This window comes from Aedes aegypti, chromosome 3 (assembly GCF_002204515.2).
Source record: "Aedes aegypti strain LVP_AGWG chromosome 3, AaegL5.0 Primary Assembly, whole genome shotgun sequence".
NCBI lineage: Eukaryota > Metazoa > Arthropoda > Insecta > Diptera > Culicidae > Aedes > Aedes aegypti.
The window spans coordinates 170,157,500-170,175,142 of NC_035109.1; the positions used below are offsets into that span (position 1 = coordinate 170,157,500).

The 17,643-nt window shown below is 41.4% G+C and overlaps 1 protein-coding gene and 1 long non-coding RNA gene across 2 annotated transcripts in view; one reads left to right on the plus strand and one right to left on the minus strand.

Moving 5' to 3' along the window:
• The window catches only part of LOC5579937 (F-box/LRR-repeat protein 7), a 219,419-nt gene that overhangs the window by 158,257 nt on the left and 43,519 nt on the right, over nt 1-17,643 (plus strand). The window lies entirely within an intron of this gene.
• Nucleotides 14,118-14,653, minus strand: LOC110678332. The gene is made up of 2 exons (XR_002501506.1): nt 14,572-14,653; nt 14,118-14,506 (listed from the first exon to the last, which is right to left on the minus strand). It is a non-coding gene; the product is annotated as an uncharacterized LOC110678332 (long non-coding RNA).

Here is a 17,643-nt window from a genome sequence, read left to right on the forward strand (position 1 = left end):
CTTGATTTTGATTCTTTCTTTAAAGGCCTCTGCAGGCATTGCAGAATTCCCTCTCATTGTATGAGTATGAAGCGTGCTTCATAGAAAGGAAAGAAAAACATCCTATCTGTTGCGGTCCACGATCGGCAGCTTCATTTTTTACCGCAAAATTAAAATTCAAATCGTTATAACTTTTTTGTTTTTCAATATTTTTGCACCATTTTTTCACAAGTTCTCAAACAACTCTTCTAGTTTAGAAATCCGTGTCGATATTAATTATTCGTGATCTGGTTTTAAAGATATTCCGATGTTCCTTGGGGGACCGACATTTTCAATATAAAATGTCTGTAACCTGAGATATTAACGGGGGGTTCTAGTTACGGGTCGTTCCCCCAAGGAATTTTGGAATATCTTCAACACCAGATGACCAATGATCAATATCGATACAGATCCTAAAACTAGAAGAGTTTTTTGAGAACATGTGAAAAAATGGTGCAAAAATATTGAAAAACAAAAAAGTTATAACGATTTGAATTTTAATTTTGCGGTAAAAAATGAAGCTGCCGATCGTGGACCTCATACAATGAGAGGGAATTCTGCAATGCCTGCAGAGGCCTTTAAAGAAAGAATCAAAATCAAGGTCAAAACAGATCTACACAAAGATTCAACAAATGTGGTCACGATTACCTTCATAAAGGTATCACTAGGAGTAAAAAAGTCTTTGGAGAGGTCTGTTGTGCACAGAAGCCTTCAAAGTAATCAGTTTTTTTCGACTTCATAAAAGCCATTTTCACAAAAAGCATACAGTACTGTCAAGAATGAAGTACTCAAAAGCCGATTTTCATACAAAATGGTCAAGTTTGGAGACCTGTATCACAGCTTCTAACTAACCGATTGATCTGAAATTTCAACTGCATCTCAAGAATAGTTTGTGATTTTGATAAAAAAAAATAGTAGGGTAAAAGCACCGGTTTTGGCCAACCTAAGAGAAAATGTAAATAAAAATTATATGGGTAGCCGTATTTATATAACAAATATGTCAAATGCAAGCTTTCAATCCACATTATGTGTGCAAAATATCAAAGCTGAGATATTTCAATTTTTTCGCTTTGAAAATCCCGTTGGTCAATATAGGCCAACGGAACCAGTTTCGGCCAGAGATTTGACTTCGGTTCCTAAATTGGCCAATCGCATTGATTTCTCATGAGAGTGGCCAAATTAGGAGTGCTCTGGCCAATTCAGGTGTATGGGATTTAAAATTATAAGGAAAATGAATTGTTTTTCTTTTGTTTTGAATCAATTTGGACGAATAAATGAATGTAGCTGTATCATGTGAATGTGATCTACTGAACACAAAAGGTTTCATGCTGATTGGCTTTGTAAAACGGTGTATAATCCCCTATGGCTACAACTGACGTATGGCTAAAATCGGTGCTTCTACCCTTGTTACGGTGGCTGCGACAGCAGGAATGTTTCGGACGCCTTTTTAGCACTCGCTTTTTATAGGAGAATGCTTTAAGCTGTAAATTTTATTTAAATTAGTTTTACAATCTCAATTTTTAGGTTTTAATGTGACTTACGTTTTTAGTCCTTCCTTTTAATCTGTCTGTCACTGTCCGTAACGTTTATGTTGGTTTTAATCTGTCTATATGTTGTATAAATGTTAATTCATTCCATTTTCTGCATGTTGTGTCGTAGTATGTACTTACAAATTCATAGAATAATCCAAAAAATACAATTTTAACAATTTAATGTAATTCGTGTCTTAGAATAACAAATTTAGAATTAGAAACGCATGTTTTAACTGTTCCGTTTACAATTTGTTTTTGTTCGGTTTTTTTTACCGATCGTTGACAGCTACTCGGTCGTGATGTAAACGGTATGCAAGGTCCTCTTGGTCAATCGTAGCAGTGGTGGTGCGCACGGTGGGCTTACTCCCGCACATTCCCCGACCCGTATTGCTGCTGGTCATCCTCAGCCGTACTCCCAACAGTCACATCGAGCACCGCCACTTTAGTTACTGGTCGCTGAATAACTCCTTTAGCCGTCAATACATCTACCCTCCGTACTCTGCCGTCGCTGCCAGGGATCGCCTTCACTACTTTTCCGCGTGTCCAGCTGTTTCGAGCACTTTCTTCAACTAGGACCACCAGGTTACCAACTTCAACTGGCTTGACGTCGTCGAACCACTTCGTACGACGGCAGATCATCGGCAGATACCCCTTGATCCACTTTGTCCAGAACTCGTCCAGTAGATTCCGCACTAGATCCCAGTTGGTTCTAAGCTTCCGTCCGTTATCACCTACTGCCATCTGCATCGGCTGAACCACACCGCTTGAGCTCAGCATGAGGAAGTGGTTGGGCGTGAGCGCTTCATCATCTTCCGTATCTAGAGGCACAAATGTCAAAGGCCTGGAGTTGACGATTCCTTCGACTTCGACTAGCAGCGTCTGGAAGGTTTCTTCATCCGGTGTTCTGGTAACCGATAGCGTTTCTAACGAAGACTTCACCGTCCTCACCAGGCGTTCCCAGGCACCACCCATGTGTGGAGCAGCGGGAGGGTTGAAACGCCATTGGGTGTCACGGTTGGTAAAGGTTTTAGCCAAGTCGCGGTTTACCGCCGATACTTCCTCTCTTAGTTCTCGACTCGCTCCCACGAAGTTCGTGCCGTGGTCGCTATATATCTCCTGCGGGGCGCCTCGTCTGGCTATAAACCGCCTCAGAGCCATCTTACACGATTCACTGGACAAGGTGCTGGCCACCTCCAGGTGTACGGCTCGTATCGTTAAACAGGTTATGAGTACGACCCATCGTTTCATGTTACTCCTTCCGATGCGGATCAGAAAAGGCCCACAGTAGTCGATACCGATGAAGGTGAACGGACGGACATACGGGGTCACTCTAGCTGCTGGAAGGGGAGCCATTCGTGGTGCTTTTGGAACAGTGCGATATACGGAACACCATAAACATCGCGTAGCTATCTTTCGGACCATGGTCCTCAAGTTAGGTATGTGGAAAATTTGTCGAATCTCGTTGGTTACAGTTTCCCTGTACCCGTGCGCGTACTTCTGATGAAAGAGCTCGACGACCAATTCGGTGAAGCGATGCTTTTTTGGGAGTATGACAGGAAACTTGGATGCATAGGGAACGAATTTAGCTGCTCCAATCCGTCCTTCGACACGCAGGACACCGTGATCATCAAGAAACGCTGAAAGTTTCCGTAGAGGACTACCCTTTGCCAACCGCTTGGCTTGTTCTGGTGGAAGATCCTGGTTTCGACGTATCGTCGACACTTCCATGGGATACGTTTCGGCTTGTACTATTTTCCACAGCATGGCTTCCGCTTTCAGAAGTTCCTCCTTTGAGAGCACATCGTCACCATGGATATCGTTCTTTGCTCTTCCTCGACAACGATCGACGAACCGTAGGACGTAACCCATTGTTCTCAGCAGCCGTTGAAATTTAGAAAATCGTTGAAAATCGATGAGAGACTCTGGAACTCTATGATGAGCTTGAACCGTACGCATTTCTTCCGGAGTGTCCGTTGGTGAGAACTCCTGGCTCGGCCACTTGGATTCTTCCTCGTAGAGGAATTCAGGCCCAACAAACCAACGGCTGTCGGCTTGGAAGCTAGGTCCCTTGCCCCACTTCGTAGCTTCATCCGCTACATTCAGTCGTGTTGGAACCCATTTCCACTCATCCAAAGTGGTTTCGCTGAGGATTTCGCTGACCCTGTACGCCACGAACTGCCGGTACTTCCGTTGGTCTGACCGAATCCAGGATTGTACTGTTTTCGAGTCGCCCCAAATCATACGACGGCTGATCGGTAGAGTATGGTTTTCCTGTACCGATTTCATTAGTCGCACGCCGATAACCGCAGCTTGCAACTCTAGCCGAGGAACCGACATTGGTTTCAGCGGAGCTACTTTTGTTTTGGCGGACACAAGTGCACAACGCACTTGTCCGCGGTCGACTATCCGGAAATAAGCTGCACAAGCATACGCTGCCTCACTCGCATCGACGAACACATGAAGTTCCAAGCTGTCTAGGCTGCGTGGCTCGTATCCTGGGAAGTAGCAGCGAGGGATCTTCACCTGGTTGAGATGACGGAGTACTTCCACCCAACGTCTCCATTGACTGGCTAGCTGTTCTGGAATTGGGTCATCCCAGCCCACACCAGCTCTCCAAATGTCCTGAATCAAGCACTTGCCGTGTACGACGAACGTCGCAACGAGCCCGAGGGGGTCGAAAATGCTCATGACGACTCTCAGGACCTGGCGTTTTGTTGGAGTGATCTCCTCATCCAACAGTTGTAGTACATCGGCACGCAGCTTGAGTGCAAACGTAAATTCGTCGCTTTCTGGCAGCCACGTCATTCCCAGCACTCGTTCCGTATCGGCCGACTTCTCCGCGATGAAGTGTTTCGCAGATTCCGAACTTTGCTCCCCGACCCGTCGAAGAACTTGTTCAGAGCTTGAGAGCCAATTTCGGATCTCGAATCCGGCACTAGCGTGTATCTCCTTTACTTCAAGCGCTACGCGAACTACTTCTTCCACTGTATCCGAGCTATTCGCGTAATCGTCTACGTAGGTGTTGTCCACTATGGCTTCTGAGGCTTCCGGGTATATTTGTTTCCATTCTTCAGCGTTCTTGTTCTTCACATATTGTGCGGAGCATGGCGAACATGTCGACCCAAAGGTTGCAACGTCCATCACGAATTCCTGCATCTGATCCTCTGGATTATCCCGCCACAAGAAGCGTTGTGCTTGGCGATCTTCCGGCCGAATCATGATTTGGTGGAACATTTCTTTTATGTCACCAGTGATGGCAACCTCTCGCTGACGAAACCGGAACAACACAGATGGTAGCGATGTGAGAAGGTCCGGGCCCTTCATCAGCATGGAGTTCAAAGAAACTCCGCTAGTCTTCGCCGCTGCGTCCCACACAACTCGTACTTTCCCGGGCTTGTTCGGATTCTGCACCACACCTAGTGGCAAGTACCAGACACTTCTGGGATCACTGCTGCTAGCTTCTTCGTCGGTGAGCTTATGTGCGTATCCTTTGGATTGATAGTCGAGGATCTGCTGTCTGACGTTCGCGTACAGCTCCGGTTTCTTGGACAAGCCTCGCTCCAAATACGTTAATCGTTTCTCTGCCATAAACCGGTTTTCGGGGAACTCAACATGGTCGAACTTCCACAATAAGCCTGTCTGAAATCGTCCAGAGGTTGTACGAACAGTTGTGGTTTCAAGGATTTCACGGGACCTTCGATCTTCCTCAGCTTCCACTTGCGGAACTAGAGCCACACCAACGTTCTCGATGGAGAAGAAGTCTTTCACCGCGTCGTGCAGCTGTTCATCGGATGTGCGAGCAGAAACATGAAGCAGGCGATGCTCGGATGAGGCACCAATACCTCCTGCTTTACCGTATATGGTCCAGCCCAGCCTAGTTTTTGCCGCAACTGGTTCGCAGTACTTCCTCTCTCGCTTTTTCAGCGTCAGTAACAGCTTAGCATTGTCGGCTCCGATCAAGATACGCGGTGCGGCAGTAGCGTAACTTGCCACGGGTAGTCCTTTCAGGTAGTCGAACTTATGCGCCATCTCTTCGTATTGCAATGATTGCGGGGGAAGATCCAGACTTTCGACCGTTCGTACATAAGCCAGTGTATGCTTACGATCCGTTCCAGCGGCCGAAATTTCCAGCTCAACGTTCTGGGACTCGCTTTCAGTTCGCTTGATGCTGCTGGTCCACTGCAGACAGAGAGGTTCCACTTCGCCTTCAACTCCTAGTTCGTCCGCTAAGTCCTTTTCAATCAGCGTATGCGATGATCCATCGTCGAGGAATGCCAACGTGTTGGTTGATGTGTGCTTTCCGTAAAGAGTTACGGGAAGAATCTTGAAAAGAACTGGACCCGGAAGCTGACGGTGCACGTTCACGATCGCTGATGGTCTAGACTGACTATTCGCTGACGCTGTAGCTGTTGTAGTTGCGTGACTTGGGTCTCCTGGGTGGAGTAGCTTATGGTGACGCACTTCGCAGTTACCGACGCCGCAAACTGTGGCCTTGCACGGCCATTTGCCATGGGGAATCAAGCAGCGATGACACAGTTTTAACTGCTGAGCGGTCTTCCAACGATTCTCTAACGATAACTGTTTAAAACTATGGCAGTCTCTCGCTTTATGTCCATCCTTCTTGCACATCAGACACGGCTTCGGTTTGTAGGTAGCGCTCGCGCCGACTTCATCCTTCTTGCCTTCGCGATCAGGTTTTCGGCCGGTCTCCGTCAGATGAGCGTTTACGAAGCCCTTTTCCTTTCCCTTCGGCTTCTCCGGATTTCGCAGCGGTTCTGCATAAAGCGTAACATTACTGGCTGCAGAAACGATCGTCGCCATGTAATTCCCGAAGGCACGCAAATCTACAACTGGAATCTGTCGTTGATACATCGCCCAATCCAGCTTGATGTTGGCCGGCAACTTGTCCACAAGGTCTTGGAGAAGTGACGGATTCGACAGATGAACTTCCATACCCATAGCCTGAAGCTGACTGCAGAGGTTTTGCACGACGAGTCCAAAACTGATTAGACTCTCCAGCTTATCCGCTCTCGGTGCCGGAGTGGACTTTGCTCGTCAGACACTTCACAATCAGTTCCGGGCGGCCATAGAGTGTTTCCAAGGTGGCCATTACCTGGGGTACCGACGATGGATGGTAGAGATGTCCTCGAACTGCATCCTTTGCGTTCCCCTTCAGACAGCGTTGAAGTCTCATCAGATTCTCGTCGTTGGAATACCCACACATTCGCGTTGAGTTGGTGTAGCTGCTTACGAACAACGGCCAATCTACAGGATCGCCGGCGAACTCAGGTAACTCCTTGGGTACGACGTGCCTTGCGGCGATTTGCTGGGAACTCGGTCCAAACATCGCGGCTAGCGGATTGTGCACTACTTGCGAAACTACCGGCGTGACAACTGGGTTCGGAACACTCGGTACACTCGCGACGAACGGATAGGATGGAGCGCCAATCGGAAAAGGCTGCTGATTGATTGGATTCGGAACACTTATACCACTTGCCAAAAGCGGATTTGGCACACTTGTACTCGCGACGAACGGGTTTGGATCAGTTGATTCGCACTGCTGCCATGAGCGATTGGAAAACCCAGAACGGGTAGACGGTAAATTATTTGACGAAACCATCGGGTTCCAGTGTGGAATGGAAATGGAATTCGATACAGTGTTCTGTGAGGTACAATGTGTAGCAAAACTAACTCTAGCCTGAGTCCCTACTGGATAACTGCGCTGGATTTGCGCCTGTCTACCTACTGTATGGGCATCTTGGTCCGGGGCATGAAAGTTGGACATACCTGCGTCAGTGGGGTTACCTAGACCAGAAGTTGCTGTTATTGACACTACGCTGCCTCCGGGGGCTGAACATGGTTGATACTGGCTAGACGAAGCCCGCTTCATGTTGGCTAACTGTAGCTGCAACTCGTGAACCTCTCGTTCCAGATCCGCTGTAGTCCTTTCGCCGACGTTAGGTGGAGAAATATCCATGTTGTGTGCCGGCAGTCTGGCTGACTGCGTTGAAGTTGGAGGAGAGATGTCAACCGCCGCGAGGAAATTGACTGTACGCGGAATCTGTCCCTGATGCACCGGGGTGCTAGCAGTTGTCGGCAGCGATGAAGATCCAATCGAGGCTGGAACTTCTGGGTTCTGGCCGGAATGAGGCACCAGAGTTCCCCACGATGCGATATTCTCGTGATCATACAAGCTAGTGGTTGCCGCAGGGTTATTTTGGACATCAGACGTCGTCGGAAGTATTGCACCACCCTCACCACTCGAGATTCCAGCTGTTGTTGTTTTTGGGACAGTTCCGGTAACTGACGTGGAACCGTTGGGAACTTGATTTGTCCCGAATCCAGTTGCCATGGCCATTCCGTGTTTCTCGACCCACTTTTCAACGTCGCTGCGCTTACTCCGAGTGCTAGATTGGCTTTTCCCGCTCTTACCATCGTTTGACCGTTCCTCCTCTTGCAGCACCACGTACTTCTTGCTGAGGTAGCTCTTCGCGATCTCCAGCTTTTCCTTCATGATCCTTTTACGTCGCTCCATTTCCTCTTCCAGGGCCTTCTTCCGTAGAGCAGCTTCTTCTTCTGCTTGTTCTGCCAGCATTTGCTCTTCCAGTTTCTTCTCCTCATCTAATCGTAGGAGTTCAAGTCGCCTCCTCGTTGAGCTGGTACTGGAGGTTTGCGATCTTGTGGATTCTCTTGCGTTTTTGAGGCCGCAAGTAACGCACGCAAAACTGCGATCGGCGATACTCTCGTTCACCCCCGCACAAGAGAAGTGGAACCATCTCTCGCACAGATCGCATTGCACCATCCATTTATCCGCCACATCTGGGCGGTCGCAAAGGGGACAACGGCCGGCTGTTAAGCTTTCCTCCTCCGTCAGCTGTCGGATGACACCGCGCGGTTTGTCCGGCTCCTTTGTCGATTCAGACATACCTGGCGTCTGGAAGTGCTCACTTTGTGAGGATAAAAACCTTAAAGTATGTTACGGTGGCTGCGACAGCAGGAATGTTTCGGACGCCTTTTTAGCACTCGCTTTTTATAGGAGAATGCTTTAAGCTGTAAATTTTATTTAAATTAGTTTTACAATCTCAATTTTTAGGTTTTAATGTGACTTACGTTTTTAGTCCTTCCTTTTAATCTGTCTGTCACTGTCCGTAACGTTTATGTTGGTTTTAATCTGTCTATATGTTGTATAAATGTTAATTCATTCCATTTTCTGCATGTTGTGTCGTAGTATGTACTTACAAATTCATAGAATAATCCAAAAAATACAATTTTAACAATTTAATGTAATTCGTGTCTTAGAATAACAAATTTAGAATTAGAAACGCATGTTTTAACTGTTCCGTTTACAATTTGTTTTTGTTCGGTTTTTTTTACCGATCGTTGACAGCTACTCGGTCGTGATGTAAACGGTATGCAAGGTCCTCTTGGTCAATCGTAGCAGTGGTGGTGCGCACGGTGGGCTTACTCCCGCACAACCCTATTTGGTCCATCCATTGTGTCGCTCGCCCCTACGAGGAAGAGGGATGCAATACGGATCAATCGTGTCCGGTTCACGCAGTGCGTAGAAAAAAGTGGATCGAGTCAGTAGTATTTGGTTCATCGATTGTGTCACTTGCTCCAGCGAGAGTAAGCGATGGGACCGGAAACACACTAGTTTGGCCTGCATTGCGTAATCGAGTAATATCGAGAATCCGGTTAGGCGTGATTAATCATGGATCGCTTCACCATTATCACCACCTCATCTCATTCCCTTCCCCTTCTTCTTCATTATCATTCACCATCCAATATCCTTTCCATGACAACTGTGGAGATGCAGAGGTATATTCGGTCTCTTGCAACATTGGTTATCTAACATTCCTTTCTTTCCCCGATGCCCACATTGGGCGTGGCCGGGGCTGTTATTCGTTTTAAAACTTTGAACTCTCGATTTATGCATTCTTACAGAATCATTGTCATGAAATTTAGTGAAAACCTTGAGCAGAATTCTCTTGGAACCTTTAGCAGAATACATAACCAGATGAACCCTGAATCCAAAACATAAGTTTCACAAAACTATTCCAATAGTACTAGGTGGGATATACAAAGTTTTGGCTAGGATTTGATCACAGGTCTTGCCAATAAGAGTTAGGTCCGAAACCTCTCGATCATCCAACCACCCTAAGCAAAATATGTTGAATTAGCTAGAAATTTTGTGTTGTGTTGAATACTCGAAATGATGTCAAATCGGTCAGTCACAGAACTCGATCATCTTCGATTTACAGTAAATTTTGCACATGTTTTCTGTATGGTAGAATAAGTGTTTTCCATAGATAAATCGATTATTTCACCTCAAGAATAACTTTTGAAAATGGCCTATGAGTTTTTTTTATGCAATTCATTTGAACATTTCTAGTTCCAAAATTGTTGATTTTAGCGAAACTTCAAATCTATGGAGAAGTTTTAGTGAACCGTTTGGGCTACAAGAAAAAAAATATACACCGGAAAAATATTTTGTTTTTCATAATGGAAAATTCAAAAATAAAAATTAATTTTCAAATTACACAAAAGACCCATTTTTAATTTTTGTTAATGTTCACCATGGAATCTTGATAGAAAACAAATGTTAGGAACAAAGTTTTACGATGGAGGAATTTTGAATAAAACTTTCGATATTTGGCTTTTTTTTTTCAAAATAAATACGTTTTGATGACAAAATAAGAATCTTTTTTTTTCTATCTTCATTAACGAGATTTTTAACCCTGGGCTAGTTCATCTCGGGACCAACGGCTTTACTTCCCTTCCGAAGGAAGTCGTCACTATAACTCTTACGTTATAAATGACTATGTCGGGGATGGGATTCGATCCCAGGTCCTCGGCGTGAGAGGCGTGTGTTCTAACCCCTACACCAGGTCCGTCCCCAAAAATAAGAACCGTAATCCGGGGTAACATTGATCATTTTTTTGAATATTTTCTAAATATTTTGTTTGAAAATGCAAATGTTTTAAATTTTATATTTTTAAAACAAGTACTGCCACACATAGCTCGTGAATATAAACTGTATTTTGTTTTTAGAAAGGTTTAAGCATGTTTAAAAAAATGTTTTAAGTAATTTTCTGATTTGGCTGGTATGGGGTAACATTGATCACCTATGTAAACAATGTTCGGTAATATTGATAATATCGTTGCTTACTTAAATCATGGCTCCCGAAGCCGAATATGAAGGCAAAACGCTTACAAGTCATTTAATTTTCAAGTTATTTAAAAATTAAAAACACCTCGAACCACGGAATACGCCTAAAAGTAGGCAATTTCCTAAGGGAATTTTATATTTTCAACAGTAATTCATTCATGTTGCCTAATTGAGCATACGTATGAAATTTTTGACAACGGAATCGTTTTCAGCTATGCCATTTTTAGTAAGAACCACATTTTCCTTGTTCATATCGTTTGCAGAACTTATGTGAGACATGAATGTTCGGTAGTGTCATCCTTACCCATTGAAATAATTGTTTCGAAAAGTTGACAAATTTACGCATAAGGTAAACACAATTTGTGCAAAAATCTTCTCTTTTATTAGCTAATGAATATAAGAAAGAGAAGCACCATTCATGGTTTAAAAATGTTCCTTCAATAAATGACGTTACGAACTTTTTACGAGATGGGTCATTCCGATCAATGTTACCCCGCTGATCAATAATACCCCGGATAACGGAATCTTGAATTTATTGGTTTCATGCAAAAATGTATAGATTAAACAAAAAAAGCCATTTTCATCAGTTATTCGTGATTCTCCATCGAGAACAATAGGTTTTTGAGAGTATAGGCCATATTTCTCTGTACTGTACTTGAGTAGTGAATGATCCTTCGGTAGTGTCGCCTGCCCCTGCGGGGGTGGGCAAAAGAAGCTGGATCAATTGTGTTACGTGTCTTTGTTTGGGCAAGCCTATTCATGAGCATAATTGCATAATTGATTTTAGTGTATAACAAGTTCTCTTTCAGAAAAGATCAGGTAAATTCAAACTCAATTGTTATGCATATATGCTTAATGTATCATCAAAACGTATTTATTTTGCGAAAAAAAATAATTTTAAGATCAATCGAAAATTGTTCTTAGGAAAACTTTGTTATTAAAAATTTCTCCATCATGGAACTTTGTCCCAAATATTTGTTTCCTATCAAAATTAAATGGTAAATATTTAAAAAAAATAAAAAAAGGTATTTATGTAATATGAAATTTAAGTTTTATTTTTGAGTTTTATATGATAAAAAAAAATATTTTTTCAGTGAATATTTTTTTCTTATAGCTCCAACGTCATCGAGAACGATTTTTATTTTTTTCGACTCATGGAATACGTCAATATTCGGTGATAATTTAAATATTTGAAATCGAATAGAAGTAAGGCCATCTAAGGCCAAACATTATCTCCTTATCCAATCCTACCGCTGGCCCTGTGCTCATCGTCCAGTGTGGCTCGGAGTAAAGATTATCTACCATATATCCGCCCATCAAGGGCTCATCCAAAACACAATTTGTAATCATTTATTATGGCACGCAAAACTTCGATGCGTTGCTTCTGCCTACCCAGCAGATGGATTACACTCCCCGAGGGTTTCTATGGATTCGACCGAGCCTTATAAGCAAACCCATGCAAGTGGCACTGATATGAGGTATCAAACCCATGATGCTCGGCGTTCCGCTCAACTGCTCGCCCATGTAATGGAGTCATATGGAGATAATTTGAATTTAATTAGTGCTTTTATATCCATGCTGACGTACCGAGTCATTTACAAGGCCTCGCCTGATGATGAAAGAATAGTTACTCTTTCTGGGCGAATCTCGGATAGAGCTAGTTAAATGACTCTCAATTTCCAGCGACTTGGGCAAACGTCAGAAGGTGATGTTGATTAAAGACCTGTTGATTCGCAGGGAACACATAAAATGAATGGTGGCAATATGTTCAAGATTTTATTTGACCCAGTAAGAAACGTATCGCAGTTTTGGTTGATGAGAAGCTTCAATGCCATATGGCAAAGTATTTCATTGTCTTATTAGTTCAATTAAGTCTGTTAGAAATTCCCTGGTCATAAAGGTAATCATCAATAAAATGTGGTCTTGTCACTGGTATTTTCAAAAACTGTTGATTCAAATAAACAAGAAACCATAAAATCGTAAATTTTAAATTACACTTAAATCCCAGTTCTAATATTTTCTTAATTTTCTCCACAAAATCTTGATAGAAAAAAAAAATCATTTGTATTCGTTTTGCTTAACCAAATTACCAGAAATTATGTTATTTTGCCATAGTGTACCAGCTTTCAATATAAACTCTCAGTAAAGAACTGCAAAATTGCACAACACCACCATCAGTTTTAATCGTTGATCAATCGATGATTTCAGAAATTTAACTTTTCATACTCTGTCACAATCAAAGGTCAACTTTCAATTAGGAAGGTGGGTCAAAAATTCTTCTCGAAAGATATCCATCCCAGAGATACCTTTTTCCGTTCGCGGTGACAAGACAAGACCTTGCCATCAACAGATAATGACGGAGATAACTTCGAATGTGATATCGACCGAGAATGTAAATCGCTTGGGGCACATTTTTGCGGTGGCATGGATGTTTTATGTCCGTCCATCCATACAGTTACTCACACGCCCACCGGTGGACTCTTTATGCAGGTTCAAGCATACCTATCCATACGAGTCGGGGACCATATGCAATGATCGGAAATTAAAATCCAATTTTGGAACGTAATGATGGACGCTAGAGTTCATACCATAAAGTACCCAGGTAGAGGAGAATTACAAATGGATATCAAATTGTACAACTGAAATAGAATGTTTGAATGTTAAAATGTTAATCTTTTTGCAATTATGTTGCTTAGTAGCCCACTTTTCTTCAATAGGATGGACTTGGGAGGGAGGCACCGATACTACACACAAAATATGACACAAATTTATTTCAAACTGCAAGAAAAATCAAGCTTGCCAACGACAATCAAGGCAGACTTGATGAAAATCGCTAGTTTTCTTTTGTTGTGTACCTTCGATCGTTCGGGACAAACTTGGAAGAAGGACCAAAGTTTTCTATGCATTTAATTTTCGTTTTTATTGGAAAAAGTAAAATGATGCGTATTTGAATACTTTATATTCGATCAAAATGAAGGGTGCTATTGTGACATTATTTTTGAATAAACATGACTAGCTTTTCAAGTGATTTTTTATCACATTTGATGAAATGCAAAAATATGTTTTGATCAATTACGCGCTTTTATAAAGTTTTTCCATTGTTTAAGATCTGGGCTCACAGTGACAGTTCGTGACAGCATAATCTCGGCTCACCTTGACGTACACGGAGAAAACGAAGTACTCAAATTTGGGTTCTTTTGACCCAACTCGGCACGTTCGTGCGTTACCCCAAATTTGAGTAAGTTGCCTAGTACTCAAATTTGAGTAGCTGTATTGAATTATATCAGTGGGTGATTTTCACTCAATGTTACATTGAGTAAAAAAACTCAAAAATGGGTAGTTTCTCATTCGAAACGAAATGCAAATGGAGAAATAGTCAAAATGGTCATGGTTTTAAATAATGAAAAGAAACAGAATTCAATCCTATATTTTATTTTACGTTAACATCATAATCACATTTTTCTTTTAATTTATGTCATCATATTTAAATCACATTCACTGTAATCCGCTTGTCCATTCCGGAAATCGTTTACCGGGAATGCCTATGAACATCAGACCTTTATCCGGAAACATTTGCTAGGTGATGATGGTGGATGGGTGGCTGGAACGGCAACAACCGATGGAACGGTTTTCCCGTTTTTTCATTGTGTATGGCGACTGGCAGGAACGACACTCACTATTTAGAACGGGAGATAACAGCGCAATAGCTTTTTAGTCGCGAACAGGCACTTCTTAATTCCGATAATCCGGCACCAAAAACAATCGTAGGCCCAAGTCTATTAAACTCCTGAAAAATGAAGGAATCATTGAACATTATTTTTTCGACACATTGAACTCTCCAGTATACCTTACCTTTGATAAATTCAGAACATTTTCTAGCTAGCTATCGGAGTTTTGTATACAACAACGTCAGAAACAGTTTATTTGACCAGATTTTGGAATAAAAAGAAATAAAATTGTAATGTTCCTCCCATGCCGTCTAACACCGACGAAAGCAGACTACGAATGACTAGTGCTGAGATTTCAAAATGGATGGCACATTTTTTCATCCTAAATTGAGTTTAAACTACTCAACGGCAAGAACGCTGCCTAAATGCCAAACGTTGAGTTATTTCTACTCAACTTTGTGTTTTTAAAGTGTTTGGCAAATTGATGGTCGATTTACATACTTTATCAAATTTATCGGTTAGATTGCAATATTAGAAACATTTTAAAAACGCTCAATACTTTAGTAATATTCATAAAGGTAACAATCTGGGATTTTTTGTTATTTTTAGTAACTCGTATAATACACAAGTACAAAATAATAAAATTTTGGGATTAAGAGCGCAATAAACAAAACAAGTATATTTTTACTCAAATTTGAGTTTTCATTAGACAACTCAAAAGTTGAGTTAAATGTACGTATTTGTCAAAACGAAAATCACCCAACTATTCAGTTCGACCGTCTTTACTTAATTTTGAGTATAAAAAAAACTTATTTTTGAGTACTTCGTTTTCTCCGTGTACATAAATTTCGTATCGGTTTCTCCCTCCCAGGGATGGACAACATGAGGGCCTACTTTTCCTAAGAAAAAAGTTAAGAAAAGTGCTACTTTTCAGTACTATTAATAATGCTGAAGAGTAGCACTTTTCAGGACTGTTTTGAAAATCGTCAACTAAGTATTTGAGTGATCGTTGAAGCCATTCACTGAATTTCTCTGCATAATCAGGAATCAGGTACACACTTAGATTTTATTATCGAAGTCGGTAAAATTTTACTGGGTTTTTGAACAGCAGAGTTATCACAGCAATTTTTTGATCGTACCGAAAACTCCGTAATTCTCAAAACTCCTGGAATTGTCAAAACATACCGAAATAGTCAGTACTTTTTGAAGCGTATATATTACTGGCTTTTTCAGTAAATGTTTGTTTATTATTGGTTGCTGACTTTTTCAGCTTTTAGCAGGGCTAATCGAAATTATGAAAATGCCTTCTAAACTATCTATATAAATAAAAATGGAATGATGTTTGTATGTCACGAAATGGCTTGAGAACGGGCTAACGGATTTTGAAAATTCTTCCATAGTTATGTTCCTGAAGTGTTCCGACGTGTTTGTGTATATAAAAAGCAAAGGATATTTAACGGGAAAGTTGAAAAAACAGGAGTGAACGGAACTTCCATTTTGCACGGGGCGTTCCATGGCGTTTTTCAACAGCCTACTTGATGGCAAGACGAAGTTTGCCGGGACCACTAGTTTGTTATACTTTTCAAATAATATTCAAAACAAAATCCAGGATTAATAAAACAGTCATTCAGTCATGTTGTATGTTATTTTCAGACAAATTATCCATTTTTGTGTCTCCATCTTTAGCTTGTTGGGCAGCTCTTCATGGTAAGGTTCTTCACAGAATGAGAAAACGAATATTTGCGACAATTAGTTTACATTAAATCACACAATCTGGAACTGGGAAGACTTGTCTTAGCTGGTCAGCTTGTGGAGTTCCAAGCCTAAATTAACCTCTGTCTCAATATTACGTTGAACATGCAAAAGCGGTGCAACTTAACCTCAAGTATTGTGCAGCACAGAAAAGGGAGTCCAGTTCTGATACCGTAATCCGGGGTATCATTGATCAGCGGGGTAACATTGATCGGAATGATTCATCTCGTAAAAAGTTCGCATTATCATTTATTGATGGAACATTTCTAAACCATGAATGTTGCTTTCCTTTCTTATATTCATGAGCTAATGAAAGTGATGATTTTTGCGAAAATTCCGTTTACCTTATACGTAAATTTGACAACTTTTTGAAACAATGATTTTAATGGTTGAGGATGACTCTACCAAACATTCATGTCTCACATAAGTTCTGTAAACGATATGATCAAGGAAAATGCGGTTCTTTCTAAAAACGGCATGGTCGAAAACGATTCCGTTGTCAAAACTTTCATGAGTATGTTGAATTAGGCAACATTACCGAATTACTGTTAAGAATGTAAATTTCCCTTAGGAAATTGCCTACCTTTAGGCGTATTCCGTGGTTCGAGCTGTTTTTAATTTTAAAATAACTCAAAAAGTAAATGACTTGTAAGCGTTTGGCCTTCATATTCGGCTTCAGGGGCCACGATTTAAGTAAGTAACGACATTTTCAATATTACCGAGCGTTGTTTACATAAGTGATCAATGTTACCCCATACCAGCTAAATCAAAAAATCGCCTAAAACATTTTTTTAAACATTCTTAAATCGTTCAAAAAACAACATAAAGTATATAGTCACGAGCTATAGGGGGCAGTACTTGTTTTAAAAATATAAAATTTGCAACATTTGCATTTTCAAACCAAATATTTAAGGAATATTCAAAAAAATGATCAATGTTACCCCGGATTACGGTACCAACAAATTTCATCGAAATACGTCACAGATATTCGGTTATTCCTAATGGGTGCTAGATTTGGATAACAAAACTTTTCCGGATCAGAAAATATTCATCACTGTTGAAGCCGCGTCCGTGGTAGCTGACATGTTTTGCAGAACAATGTTTTTATTATATTTTAACGATTTGTCAGTACAATTTTTTTTACCGAAATCTCGTTACAGAACATTACCCAAGTAACCACAAGCATTATACCATTGCGTTAATTTGGTTGAAAGTCAACATTTTTTGCATTAATAATGTTATCATGCATTTATTCAATAACTGTCAAGCAATGATGCATTTCAATAACATTGTAAATGCTTTGTAGCATTATTTTAATATAGCATTATGCTAAGCGTTTAGAGTGAATATACAGTTATGCTGTCATACAAGATAACATAACCTCATTAAACGCACTCGAATCTGTAATAAATAAGTAAGACGATCGAGCACGTTCGCACTCGCTCATTACGTTTTGTGGAATATGGAAGAATAATGAAATGACTTTCTTTCATCTCGAACCCCT